General features: G+C 42.6%; 1 pseudogene; it reads right to left on the reverse strand.

Annotated features, from left to right (window-relative positions):
- Positions 1-320: 320 nt before the first annotated feature.
- On the reverse strand, positions 321-13,157 carry LOC129685693 (lymphocyte antigen 96-like; annotated as a pseudogene).
- Between the last annotated feature and the right edge of the window lie 255 nt (positions 13,158-13,412).

Raw genomic sequence — 13,412 nt, forward strand, 5'->3', positions numbered from 1 at the left:
AAGAAAGAGGAGGAGAAGCATCAGGAGGAGGAGTAACAGCAGGAAAAAGAGTAAGAGGAGAAGGAACAGGAGGAGCAGCAGGAGGAGTGTGAGGAGGGGGAGCAGCAGGAGGAGGAGGAGAAGGAAGAGGAATAGCAGCAGCCACCATTGGATAGCGTGGGGCACACCTTAATTCCATCACTTCGGAGCCAGAGGCAGGCAGATCTGAGTTCCAGGACAGTCTACATGGTAAGTTCCAAGACAGCCAGAGCTACACATACATACACACACTAAAGTAAATAATAAATGTGAACATTTTAAAAAGAAAAACAGAACACAGCTTTTGAAAAGTAAAAAAATATACATATTCTCCATTTATTCTAACTGACATTATAGTGGTGAATGATGGTAAAATTCAAGCAAAATAGTTTTTCTTCATTATCCCCTACAATGGCTTCTGCAATACATCTGTATTGGCCCTAAAATGAGGAAAAATAAAGACAAGCAAAACAAAATGTTAGGTGTCATTATTTCAAAGGCCTCTGTAAGCACATGTTTCTCTTCTTTTTGTTTTGTCTGAGAAAGGGTCTCACTATAAAGCCCTCGATGGCCTGGAACTCATTATGTAGACCAGGTTGGCTTCGAACATACAGAAAGCCAACTGCTTCTGCCTTCTAAGTGTTGGGATTGAAGGCATGATGCTGGCAAGATCGTTTTTCTTTTCAGTAGAGAGCCTAGAAATTGAATTGATTGTGTTCTTACGGCGAGAGGGGTCAAATCCAGGGCTTCATGCTTGCCTGTCAAGCACTCAAACACAAAGCTAATTCCCAAGCCCAATTTCATTGTCTTCGTTTCCCAGTAAGATGAAAATCTATGTTCCTCTGGAGGATGGGGTGGGGTGCTGAGCATGCCACATAATTCGGGTAGAGGGCAGAGGACAACTGAGAGGAGTCAGGTGTCTCCTGACAAGAGTCCCAGCAATAGAACTCACTTCATCTTAGAAGTAAGCACCTGCATGCACAGACATCTTACTGGTCTCTGCGTGCATTTTAATTCAGTGAGCAGAGAATCCATTTCCTAATTAGAAAACAGGTTTGTTTCTTTGTTTGTTTGTTTGTTTTTTTCAAGACAGGGTTTCTCTGTGTAGCCTTGGCTGTCCTAGACTTGATTTGTAGAGCAGGGTGGCCTCGAACGCACAGCCATCTGCCTGCCTCTGCCTCCTTGAGTGCTGCGATTAAAGGTGTGCGCCACCATGCCCAGCAAAAAAAAAAAAAAAAAAAAAAAAAAAAAAAAAAAAATGGGGATTTTTTTATAATCTCTTTAAAATAGCCTATAAGGTCCCAGGAAGATAGCTCAGAGGGGAAGGGCACTCTCTGCATGGGTTCCTCGGTTCAAATCCCCAGAATCTACTTAAAAGCTCAGCCAACTGCATATCTATTGTACCCCCACCCCGCCCTACCCCAGCACCACAAAGTGCAGAAAAGAAAGAGCTGGGGCTCGCCATGAGCCTAGCTGCCTCCCTGCAGACTCAGTAAAAAACCATCTCTTGGCTGGATGGTGGTGGTGAACGCCTTTAATCCCAGCACTCAGGAGGCAGAGACAGGTGAATCTCTGAGTTCAAGGCCAGCTTGGTCTACAGAGCTAGTTCCCCAGGACAGCCAGGGCTACCCGGAAAACAAAAACAGAAAAAGAAAGAAACCCTGTCTCAAAGGACGAAGACTGGGTGTGATAGAGCAAGACACCAAATATTCTCTTCTGTGCATGGGTCTGCACACACACATTGCACACATCTCACACAAATGAATAAAATTAATTTAAAATTTTTTATTTTGTTTTTGTCAAGACAGGGTTTCTCTGTAGAGCCCTGGCTGTCCTAGAATTTTTTTTGTAGACCAGGCTGGCCTTGAACTCAGAAATCGACCTGCTTCTGCCTCCAGAATGCTGGGATCAAAGCCAATCACCACACCCAGCAATCTAAAAATTTGTTAATTCACCAGAAGTGAAAGCCAAAAGTAATATCATCACCAAACATGGTGCCCACAAGCTTGTCATCTCAGCAATCAGAAAGTTTAGGCAGGAGAATTACTGCAACTTCAAGGCTAGTCTCAAACATAGTGAGACCCTTTCTCAAAAAAAAAAAAAAAAAAGCCTATAATTTATGAGATTTTTAAAAAATATTTGTTTAAAGTGAATAAAGTATAATTAATAAAAAATAATGATAAGAAAAAGAAAAAGAAAAAAAAAAAACAGATGCTGAGACTCATAGCCAAACTTTGGGTAGAGTTCAGGGAATCCTATAAAAGAAGGGGGAGACAGAAAGACCTGGAGGGAACAGGAACTCTACAAGGAGAATAACAAAACCAAAAAATCTGGGCCCAGGGGTCTTTTCTGAGACAGATACTCCAATCAAGGACCATGCATGGAGATAACCTAGAATCCCTGCTCAGATGTAGCTCATGGAAGCTCAGTCTCCAAGTGGGTTCCCTAGTAAGGAGAACAGGGGCTGTCTCTGACATGAAATGATTGGCCTGCTCTTTGATCACCTCCCACTGAGGGTGAAGCAGCCTCACCAGGCCACAGAGGAAGACAATGCAGTCAGTCCTGAAGAGACCAGACAGGCTAGGGTCAGAGGCAAGGGGAGGAGGACCTCCCCTATCGGTGGACTTGGGAAGGGGTATGGGAGGAGATGAGGGAAGGAGGGTGGGATTGGAAGGGAATAAGAGAGGGAGCTACAGCTGGGATACAAAGTGAATAAACTGTAATTAGTAAAAATAAATTAATTTTAAAAAGACAAAATATTTGTTTATTTTTATTTTATGCATATGAGTATTTTGCCTGCATGTATGGATATATCCTGTGTGTATTCAGTGACGTAGGCACCAAAACGAGGGCATCAAATCCCCTGGATCTGTAGTTACAGTTGTGGTCCACTGTGTGGGTGCTGGGAATTGAACCTGGGTCCATCTGAAGGAACAAGCAGTGTTCTTAACTGCTGAGCCATCTCTCCAGCCCCTGCTTTCCAAGTTCATTCCCAGCACCCACACAGTGGACCACAACTGTAACTACAGATCCAGGGGTTCCGCACCTTCACATGGATATACATGCAAACAAAACACCAATGTACACAAACAAACAAATAAATAAAATTTTAAAGAGAAAGCAGTAAAAGATAACCACTGGGCTATCTCTCTAGTCCTTTAAGTTATGCGATTTTTATTCTAAACAATTATGCAATGTATTAGCATAACACATGATTGGTGTATTAACTATTCATATGTTAACTATTAACTAATGAGGTTGACTTATCCATGGTGCTTAGCCAATACATTCATATGGAGACTATCAGTGATTTAGTGATGAGCATTTTTATTACTTTAGGGTATGTATGTTAAAGGGAAACAATGACAAGAAAAAGAACTATCTTATTCATGAACTATCTTATTCAGGTGATTCATGCTCTACAGTAGGAAAAAATATAGCAAAACACTTAAAACAAAAACTCTTGACTATCCTGGACTATGCCCAATCTCTATTGAATAGCTATTCTTAAAAGTAGTGAATTGCTTTTTTTCAAATTCTGGGCACATGTGGTAGTTTGAATAAGAACGGCCCCCACAGACTCATAGGAGCTGTGGCCTGGTTGGGATGAGTAGGGGCTTTGTTGGAGGAAGTATGTTACTTTGGGGTGGGCTTTGAGGTTTCAGATGCTCAAGCCAGGCTCAGCGTCACTCTCTCTCTTCCTGCTCTACCAATCTTGGCTCCTTCTCCAGCACCATGTCTTTTTGTGTGCTGCTGTACTTCCACATGATGATAATGGACTAAAAGCCTGGACTGTAAGGCAGCCCCAGTTAAATGTTTTCCTTTGTAAGTGTGTCCATGGTCACAGTGTCTCTCCACAGAAACCCTAAGATAACATGTTACTGCAAAAGATTAAGAAAGCACAAAATATTTCTTAGGAAATATTATTAATATATAAATATACTTTAGAAAATAGTATTATCATGTAAATATTAATAAATAAATAATAAAATACATACATTAAATAAATAAAAATAAATGATAAATAATAAAATTAATAAACAAAATAGTATTAATATATAAGTATACCTTAGGAAATAGTATTCCCTTGAAGGAAAATGGTACCATTGTATTCACAGTCTCTGAAAACAAAACACAAACATTATTAGTAATTTCAGGTGATTTTTTTTTTTAATATAAAATGTACTTGTATATAGTGTCCTTACTAATATCAGAAGCACTTCTAAGGAAAATTGTAGAGAAGTGACCCTTATACCCTCCCCTCTAACCTCTTATAAACATCTTCTGTCCCCACCCTGAAACTCAGACACATTTTTCCCTCTCCATCCAAGTTTTTAAGACACATCAGTTTCAGTGAACTGATGAAAAGATGCATCAAACCAGATTATATATATGTATGCTTAACTTTTAGAGATATCACTGCATCCATAGCTGGATGTGACAGATGAGAATTTCCCTAAAGTCAGGAGAAATGTTCCTTGTTGTTTTGTTTCATTTCTCTTTTTGGCAACACTGAGGGTTGAGCCTGGTGCCTCATGCATGCCTAGTACAATATCATCTGAGCTATATCCCCCACGAGAAGGTTCAAACAGCCAGGATAACTGCACTCCTTCCAATCACACCGCCAAAAAGCCTGAGAACTCAGCTGCTGTTTGAATAAGCAGCCATGAGACTGGCTCTACACGAGCCAAGGAGCACAGACGCAGATAAGCAGGAATGGCCAGACAACAAAATAGAGAACTTGGAGTAGAGTCAAGGGCAGAAAGGTATAAATGTTTAAATGTCAAACAGAAGAAACCATGAGCTTTAAAAATCAAAAGTGTGTGTGTGTGTGTGTGTGTGTGTGTGTGTGTGTGTGTGTGTGCGCACGCGTGCACACTGCAGTTGCACAGCAAGGCACGAAAGTGGGGTCATAAGACAACTTGTGGTAGTTACCTCTCTCTCATATGTGGGTCGCAGAGTGGAACGCAAGGCATCAAGCTCTGCCCGGCAGCAAGCAGCTCTCCCTAAGGAACCATCTCACTGACTTAATTGTTTTGCCTAGTTTTGTTTTCATGCTGGATCTTACGGTGTAGCCCAAGCTGGCCTCGAATTCTCTGTGACATAAGGCACGACAACCATAACTGGCTGGGGTGTCTCTTGACCTTTAGTAAAATTTTATTTTTATATGAATAAATGAATGAAATACATTTGGGTTATATTGTTAGGTTTTTCACTAAAGACCATTGTAATTTTTTTTAATTTTTATTTTTTATATTAATTACAGTTTATTCACTTTGTATCCCAGCTATAGCCCCCTTCCCTCATTCCCTCCCAATCCCACCCTCTCTCCCTCATCTCCTCCCATGCCCCTCTCCAAGTCCACTGATAGGGGAGGTCCTCCTCCCCTTCCATCTGACCCTAGTCTGTTAGGTCTCATCAGGACTGGCAGCATTGTCTTCCTCTGTGTCCTGGTAAGGCTGCTCCCCTCATCAGGGGGAAGTGATCAAAAAGCCAGCTCCTGAGTTCATATCAGAGACAGTCCCTGTTCCCCTTACTAGGAACATGGAACTGCCATGGGCTAAATCTGAGCAGGGATTCTAAGTTATATCCTATATATTGAAAGACTCCACCCAGTGGTATATCAAAGCATGGTGAGACTCACAGCCAAACTTTGGGCAGAGTGCAGGGAAGGGGGAGATAGTAAGACCTGGAGGGGACAGGAGCTGCACAAGGAGAGCAACCGAACCAAAAAATCTGGACCATTGTAAATTTTAAAAATTTAGGATTTACTTATTTAATTTATATATGTATGTGGTCTTTGCCCACATGTATGTAAGTGTGTCTTTGAGCATGCCTGGTACCAACAGAGTCCACGAGACAACATCCGACTCCTGGATCAGGTGGGTTGGGTGCAGAGCCCTGGTCCTCATTGCTCTTAGCTGTTTCTCCAGCCCCTTAACCTAAAATTTTTATAACAGTTAAAAGAATATTAACTGGAAGCTCACTTTGTACCAGGGAATAAGGAGACAATGGCTCGCACGTAATTGTCCCTTCCTGAGAATAGTTAATTTATTCAGAACACAACTATGAAAAGAAACACAATGCGCGACAGGAGCTGAATGTGCTGGTACATACCTCTGCTTTGGGAGCAGAGGCGGGTGGATCTCCATAAATTTGAGGCCAGGTTAGTTTACCTACCCAGCTCCAGACCCAGAAGGGCTACGTAGTAAGACCCTGTCTCAAGACGGGGGGGGGGGGGGGGGGGGGGGGGGGAGGGGGGAAAAAAAAAAGGAGGAAAAGGGGGTGCGGGGGGGGGGGGGGGCCCACAAGCCTCGGCGCCCCCCCCCCCCCCCCCCCCCCCGTAATCCTGTCCGAGGATTGCTGTGTGCTGCACCTCCATATATTATCTTTTTTAGGGAGGAGGTTCTCTCCCACATGGTCCTCACTGAAGTGCCAAGGGGCTGCCAGCTCCAGTAAGATGGGCATGGCCATGCCCCGCCCCTGACACTACAGAGCATCCATCCACGACTCTGACCCTCCTCCCTGCACCCAGAAACCACCAGAGGCAGAAGGTGACAGGTGACAATATATGAAAACGAGAAGGGAAGCATCGCGCAGGTCTCCAAGTGCTAGTAGAGCAGACATTGGGAAACAAGGAACCCACCCAACCCAGAAGGTGCCACACAGCATCCTCTCATGAGGTTTCACTTAAAAACATGCTCTGGGAAAATTATGAGAAATTTCAGAGTACAATGACAAACCACTAGGCTCCAATCATAAAACACTTCAGAGCACAGGATCTCCTTGGGAAGCCAACAGTAGCATATTTGTAGAGGAAAGGAGAGAGGAAATGGCTGAGACCTGAGGAAATGGGTTTGAGAAGAAAATCGGGAGGGACGGCTAGATGTTTGTTCTGGGGGTCTGCACAGTCAGGGAAAAGTTTCAGCCTCTCCTGCTGGCTAGGCCTCTTTCTTAAAGGTCTGTCTGTCCCAAAGAGAGCCTGTTCTGGTCAGTTGTCCCTTTCTGTTTTGATGGGGGATTAGCTAGAAGCCTGTGAGTACACTGAAGAATCCAGAGAAGACCCAAGCTGGGCCAGAGAAAAGAAAGACAGAAGCCCTTCTCTGGTCCCTTTCTACTCTTCCGAAAGATGTCCACACAGATTACCCACAGTCCCAGACCAGCTCTCTTGGCAGCACTGCAGATAGCAGGACCCAAGCGTCAGATGGTGATACAAACTGAATAACATCTCCTCAGATGTGTGGCATTTTAATTCCAAGAGACAATGAGCTTAACCTTATCCAGAGCAAGGTGTCCGTGAATCAAATTAAGATGAGGTCACTGAGGTGGGCCCAAAAGCTCATAGGTTTATGTCCTTATTTTAAAAGGGGGTGGGGACAGGAATCTGGATGATGAAACAGTCCAAAAGAAGACAATACGAAGAGATAAGAAGAAAATGGCTAGCAGGGCTTGGTGGCACAGGTCTGTAATCCCAGCACTCAGGAAGCAGAGGCAGGTGGGTCTCTGTGAGCTTGAGGTCAGCCTGGTCTGCAAAAAGTCCAGGACAGCCAGGACTACACAGAGAAATCCTGTCTCAAAAAAACACCAATAAACAAACAAAGAAAGAAACAGGAGGGGGATGGCTACCTGTGAAATAGGAAGCACCTAAGGCCACCAGAAGCGGAGGGTGGACTGGAATAGATCCCCGCCCAGGAGCCTTCGGAGGGGACACGACCCTGCTGGCCCCTGACAGCAGACCCTGTCCCTCTCAATCTCTATTATTCTAAGCCACCAATTAGTTGCAGGATCCTTGCACCCAAGCTACCAGTAACAAGGCTAGAAGATTTACCGAGTTTAAGATGCCTTGAAGCAGACATTTATTCACGCATAAATGTGTTTTTTAAAAGAACAAGAGAAGGTGTAAAACAGTGGTAAGATTGTGAGTAATTTTTATTTTATTTTTCACTTGCCACATTTTCTAAACATCACATGCTAAAGGTTTAACAATAAAAAAGGAAAGTTAACTTTTAAAAATATACACACGAAACTCAAAAATTTGAATCTCTGACTTCTGGGGTCTCCTGATACAGAAATGATGATGATGATGATGCTTTATTCAAGATTTATTTTTTTGTGCATTGATGTTTTGGCTGCATGTATGTCTGTATGAGGGTACCATATCCCTGGAGCCGGAGTTACATACAGTTGTGAGCTGCCATGTGGTACTGGGAATTGAACTCAGGTCTTCTAAATGAGCAGCCAATGCTCTCAACCACTAAGCCATCTCCCTACTCTCCCACATCTTAAACCAGAATGTCACAAGCTCTGGGCCCACATATACAGATGCCAGATGGACATGTTTATTTGAGTCTTCCAAAATAATCTTGAGCTCAACACTCCCGAACCAGAGCTTCTTATACTTCTCTTTTAAAATCTGTCCCTTCTTTGATACATATTAACCTCGAATAATACTCTTTGAGAAGTCCAACAACCAGTTCTCAAGAGCTTCTTGGTTTTACCTGATCTTTGACTGCCACAGCAAGTGTCTTTGTATGCCCTGCCATTTCATTTCTCCCTGTATGCTCTTCCACATCCTCGTCTCTGGGCCCAAGGATGCCATGTCTTAATCCTCATTGGTCTCCCATATGACGTCCTGGCTATTCTTCCTTCAGTGCAGGTTGCCTACCCCAGCCACTTCCTCCCATAAAGACACTGCTTGTTTACAAAAACAGGAATCTCAGCGGGTCATCACTTCCTACGTACCATAAGACACAGGCCCACATTCTGGGTGTAACTCACAGCCTCACCTCACTCCCTTCCGTCAGCTCTTCTGCAGCAAATCCTCACAAGCATATTCTACTCCAAAACGAAGGGAAAAGGGGAACAGAAACCACCCTCCAGGTGTGGCCGGATGAACTTGCATCTGCCATTCCCTCTCCTCAGAATGTTCTTCTTCCTCACCCTCTGATGTTCTCAGATTGATCACACTAATACGATAAAACACTCAAGACTTGTGTCTTCCCGTCACAAGTATTAGACAACTACATACATAAAACTAATAGCTTATAACTCTATTCATATTTTATGGCCTTCCTCTGTAAATTTTCTAGGCCAGAGTGACTTTTTAAAGAAGGATCCTTGACCATCCAACTTCACATCCACAGGACCAAAATCAACAACAACAGTAATGGAAAGGAAGACGTTTTCTTTAAGGTAAAATTATGGCCTGGTGGGAGGACTATGCACTGAGTCAGGTGAACACAGACGGCAGCTGACTCCTTACCAAACAGACTGTCAGTTTCCCTAACTGCAGAATGGCAGGACTGTAAAATCAGGACTGGAAGATGATTTCTACTCTGAGGACAAGAGTGGGCTTCTGCAGGCATGTGAGTTTCACTGCCCCCACCATCTTACCATTGAGGAAAATGAGACTGAGATACGGATCGCCTCTCTAATACTGCCAGCTCCCTCTACACAGAGAATTCCAGGACAGCCAAGGACTCCTAGAAAGACCCAGTATCAAAACAACATCAACAAAAAAAAAGTCTTTGGCTTTATCTTTAAAGTTATAATGTTGGGTGCTAACACAGATGGATTAGACAAACTACTGTAATACTTCTTAAGGTGGCATGACATACAAGTTTGTTTGAAAAGCAGCTTGGGCTATACAGATAAAAACTGTATATATGTTCCAACTATTTAACCCAGAAATCTCTGAAAGTCATCTATAACTCATTCTTCCAAGCATAGGATTATTCAAGTCTAAAATGTCAGAGGAACTGTATATGGATATATTCATGACGTTGTTAGGGTTTAAATATCAAACGTCCTCACACAGGTTCATGGTTTACACACTTGGTGCCCAGTTGGTGATGGTGTTTCAGGAGGTACCTGGGCCAAGCTGCAGCATCCCTTTGGGGACAGGCCTCTGGTTTTACATCCCTACCCCCACTTCATCTCTAACTCTGCTTCCTAATGTGAGCCAGCACTTGCTGGCACTCTCCTGCTGCCAAACCTCTTCAGCATGATGGAATGTACCCTCAGCTCCTGAGCCAAAACAAGCCTTTCTTCTTTCTCTTTTTCAATACGGGTTATAAGTGTTTTGCCTGCATGCATATACACACACTACGTGCTTGAATGGTGTCCAAGGAAGTCAAAAGAGGGTGTTGAATCCCCTGGAACCCGAATTGTAGAGAGTTGTGAGTTGCCATGTGGGTGCTGGGACTTGAACCTTAGTACTGCAAAAGAGCTAGCAGTATAGGTGCTCTTATCCACTCTCCATCTCTCCAGCCACTACCTTTGTTCTCTTTTTTCCTTTTTATTTTTTAAAATTTTATTGATTTATGAATACTCAATCTGCATGCATACCTGCATGCCAGAAGAGGGCATCAGATATTATAGATGATTGTGAACCACCATGTGGTTGTTAGGAATTGAACTCAGGGCCTCCTGGAAGAGCAAACACTGCTCTTAACCACTGAGCCATCTCTCCATCCCCACCTTTCTTCTATTACATTGCTTTTTGTCAGGTATTTGGTTATAACAATGAGAAAAGTAGCTAATTCAATTCTTCATCATAGTACAAACAGTAGAAGAAAATCGAATATTAAGTAAATACAGAGCATATCCACTGTCTTAGTTTGGTTTCTGGTGCTGTGATAAACACTACGGCCAAAAACAGCAGAAAGAGGAGAGGGGGAGGGAGAGGGAGAATGGAAGGGAGAAGGGAAGGGAGAGAAAGAAGGGGAGCAGAAGGGAGAGAGGGAGAGGAAAAAGGGAAGAGAGGGGAGGGGAGGCGAGGAGAGGAGACCTCTCGGATCAAAATGCAGAGAACAAGTAGCTATGTAGTTTACAGCCCTTTCTGGTGCAATTACCACACAACTTCTGCACAACTAAAGCTCAGTGGAAGACGGGGCAAGAGGACTGTAAGAATGAGAGGAACAGGAAGTTTGCTGTGAGATTACAACTCCTAGAAACGTCAGAGAAACTGCACCCATTAAGCCTTACCAGCATGACTGCCTAAAATATGACCCGAACAAGGACAACACCAGCACCAATGCTAACATGGAAGGGATAAAGCTTGTGAAATCTCAATCCAAGATGAACTACAGGCAACTAAGGAATACTTGAGAATTCCATAGACACCCCAGGGAAAAGTCACCAATTGGTTGTCCAGCAGCGAGTGGTCAGCTCTGAAGTCATAAACATGCAGGCTACACTATACATACTGAGCAGGTTGTGTTTATATACTTAGGAATATATGACGTGTGTGTGTGAATGCATGTGTGTGTGTCCCATAACAAGAACAACAACAACAAAAACAGAAGCCATGAATCTGAGAGAGAGTGAAGTGAGGAGATGCATAGGAAAGGTTGGAGTAAGAAAAAGAAAGGAGGAAATAGTATAATTCTAACTTGAAAAAAAGAAAAGAGTTTGAAAGGGCAGGAAATGAAGATCACCATTACCCTGAAAGCAAGCCAGTGAGCAGCACGCGCACACACACACACACACACACACACACACACACACACACACACACCATAGTCTCTGCTTCATCTCTGTCCCATTTTCCAGCCTTGAGTTCCTGTCGTAGGTGCCCTCAGGGTTGGGTTGTAAGCTGAAAGCTCACATTTCTCTTCCCAAAGTAGTTTTGGTTGGTGCTTTGACACAGAAAGCAAACTGGGACAAACCTGCCCCAGTAAAATAAGAAAACCTCTGAAATGGCTGTGCTGAGGGACACCAAATAGATACTTTATAAAACAGTCCTCCACAAATCAAGAAATATTTTGTGAAAACTTTCGCCCTTATTCTAATCTTTTGTTTTTCACTTCATGAATGTAATATAAAAATAAATGTGAAATACTGCCTAGAAAAACAAACACACACAAATAAAAAAATACAAGAAGAAAATGTTCCAAACTGTTTTTTTAGAAATATGAATTTATCACTATTTTATTGTATTATTTTCAATTTTGCTAATATAACAGTATGATATTTATCGACTGAAACTTCTAAATACTTAAGGCAAAAAAGTATGTTTGGACTAAGTGACCTTTAAGTTCCCAAATTCTGAAGTTTACTATTCTGTTAACAGTCCCAAGGCTGAGAAGACTAAATAGATCAGTGGTAGAGAACTAGCCAAGATCCTCATTGCATTCTACAAGGCAGGCCATCCTACCAAAAAAAAAATGTGTATATATATATGTGTGTGTGTGTGTGTGTGTGTGTGTGTGTGTGACACATGCCTTTCATTCCAGCACTTTGCAAGCAGAGGCAGGCATGTGAGTTCCAGGACAGCCAGAGCTACACAGAAAGACCATGTCTGAAAAATATCAACAACAACAATAACAACAAAAAAAGGGGGAGATGGTGGCCTGAAGATTAGGAAGTTCAAAGCCACCCCTGACTACAAAGAGTTTGATGCCAGCCAGGCATGGTGGCACATGTCTGCATTCAGGGAGACAGAGGCCAGCCTGGTCTACAAAGTGAGTCAAGGACAGCCAAGGCTACCCAGGGAAACACTGTCTCAAACCCCTCCTCCCCCCAAAAAAGTTTGATGCCATCCAGGGCTAAAATGGCATTCTTACTCAAAACGCCAATAATAATGGTAATTATAAGAACAATTCCAGGACTCAAATAAAGAAGAGATGTCATTAAAGAAACCAATACTAATGCAGAGCAAAATCAGGCAAGTGCCTAGGGAAAGCCATGTATGTGATATTGAGAAAAAGACATCTATAGCCAAGAGCGTCTGAAAAGGCGAAAATGTGATGTTTCTCCAAATGCATCCATGCTGCTCCATCTTAGCCACAACATGGGAACACAACTGTAAAATAGTCATGCTTCAACAAGTAAAACTTTGGAGGAAACCCAAGCTCTACTGTCCGTAAAGAAGCGTCATGACTGCAGTGTTTCCTTGTCCTCCCAGCCTCACAGAGAATGATGGTCTGTTCTGTAAGTAGTATGAGTCAAATACTTACCCCCCTTCAGAGCTCTGCAGAAAGAGTAATCATCATCATATCCGTGGCAAATAACTTCCTTGCGGTTTGGCACCTCAAAAGAGTTGACTTTGATGGAGAGGTTGAAATATAACTTTTTTAAGTCTCTCCCTTAGAAAGAAAAAAAAAAATCCCATTAAACCCCTCCAGCAAAGTGTTCTTCTGTACCGAGTATATATTGTGCTCCTGGTGTGTGCCTTGTGCTTTTTTTCCTACATTGCTTTATTTGATCATCATGGCTATCTATTCCAAAGATAAAACTAAAGTTCTAAGAAGGCAACTTTCAGCAAAATTGAATGTTCCACAGTCAAAGTCCAGTTTAGTTCCTTCTTGGGCTCTGTCTTTCAGAGAATTCAAAGTGCTGACATTGTTATTATTATTATTATTATTATTATTATTATTATTATTATTATTATT

This window comes from Psammomys obesus, unplaced genomic scaffold (assembly GCF_907164565.1).
Source record: "Psammomys obesus unplaced genomic scaffold, mPsaObe1.curated_primary_1811, whole genome shotgun sequence".
Taxonomy (NCBI): Eukaryota; Metazoa; Chordata; class Mammalia; order Rodentia; family Muridae; genus Psammomys; species Psammomys obesus.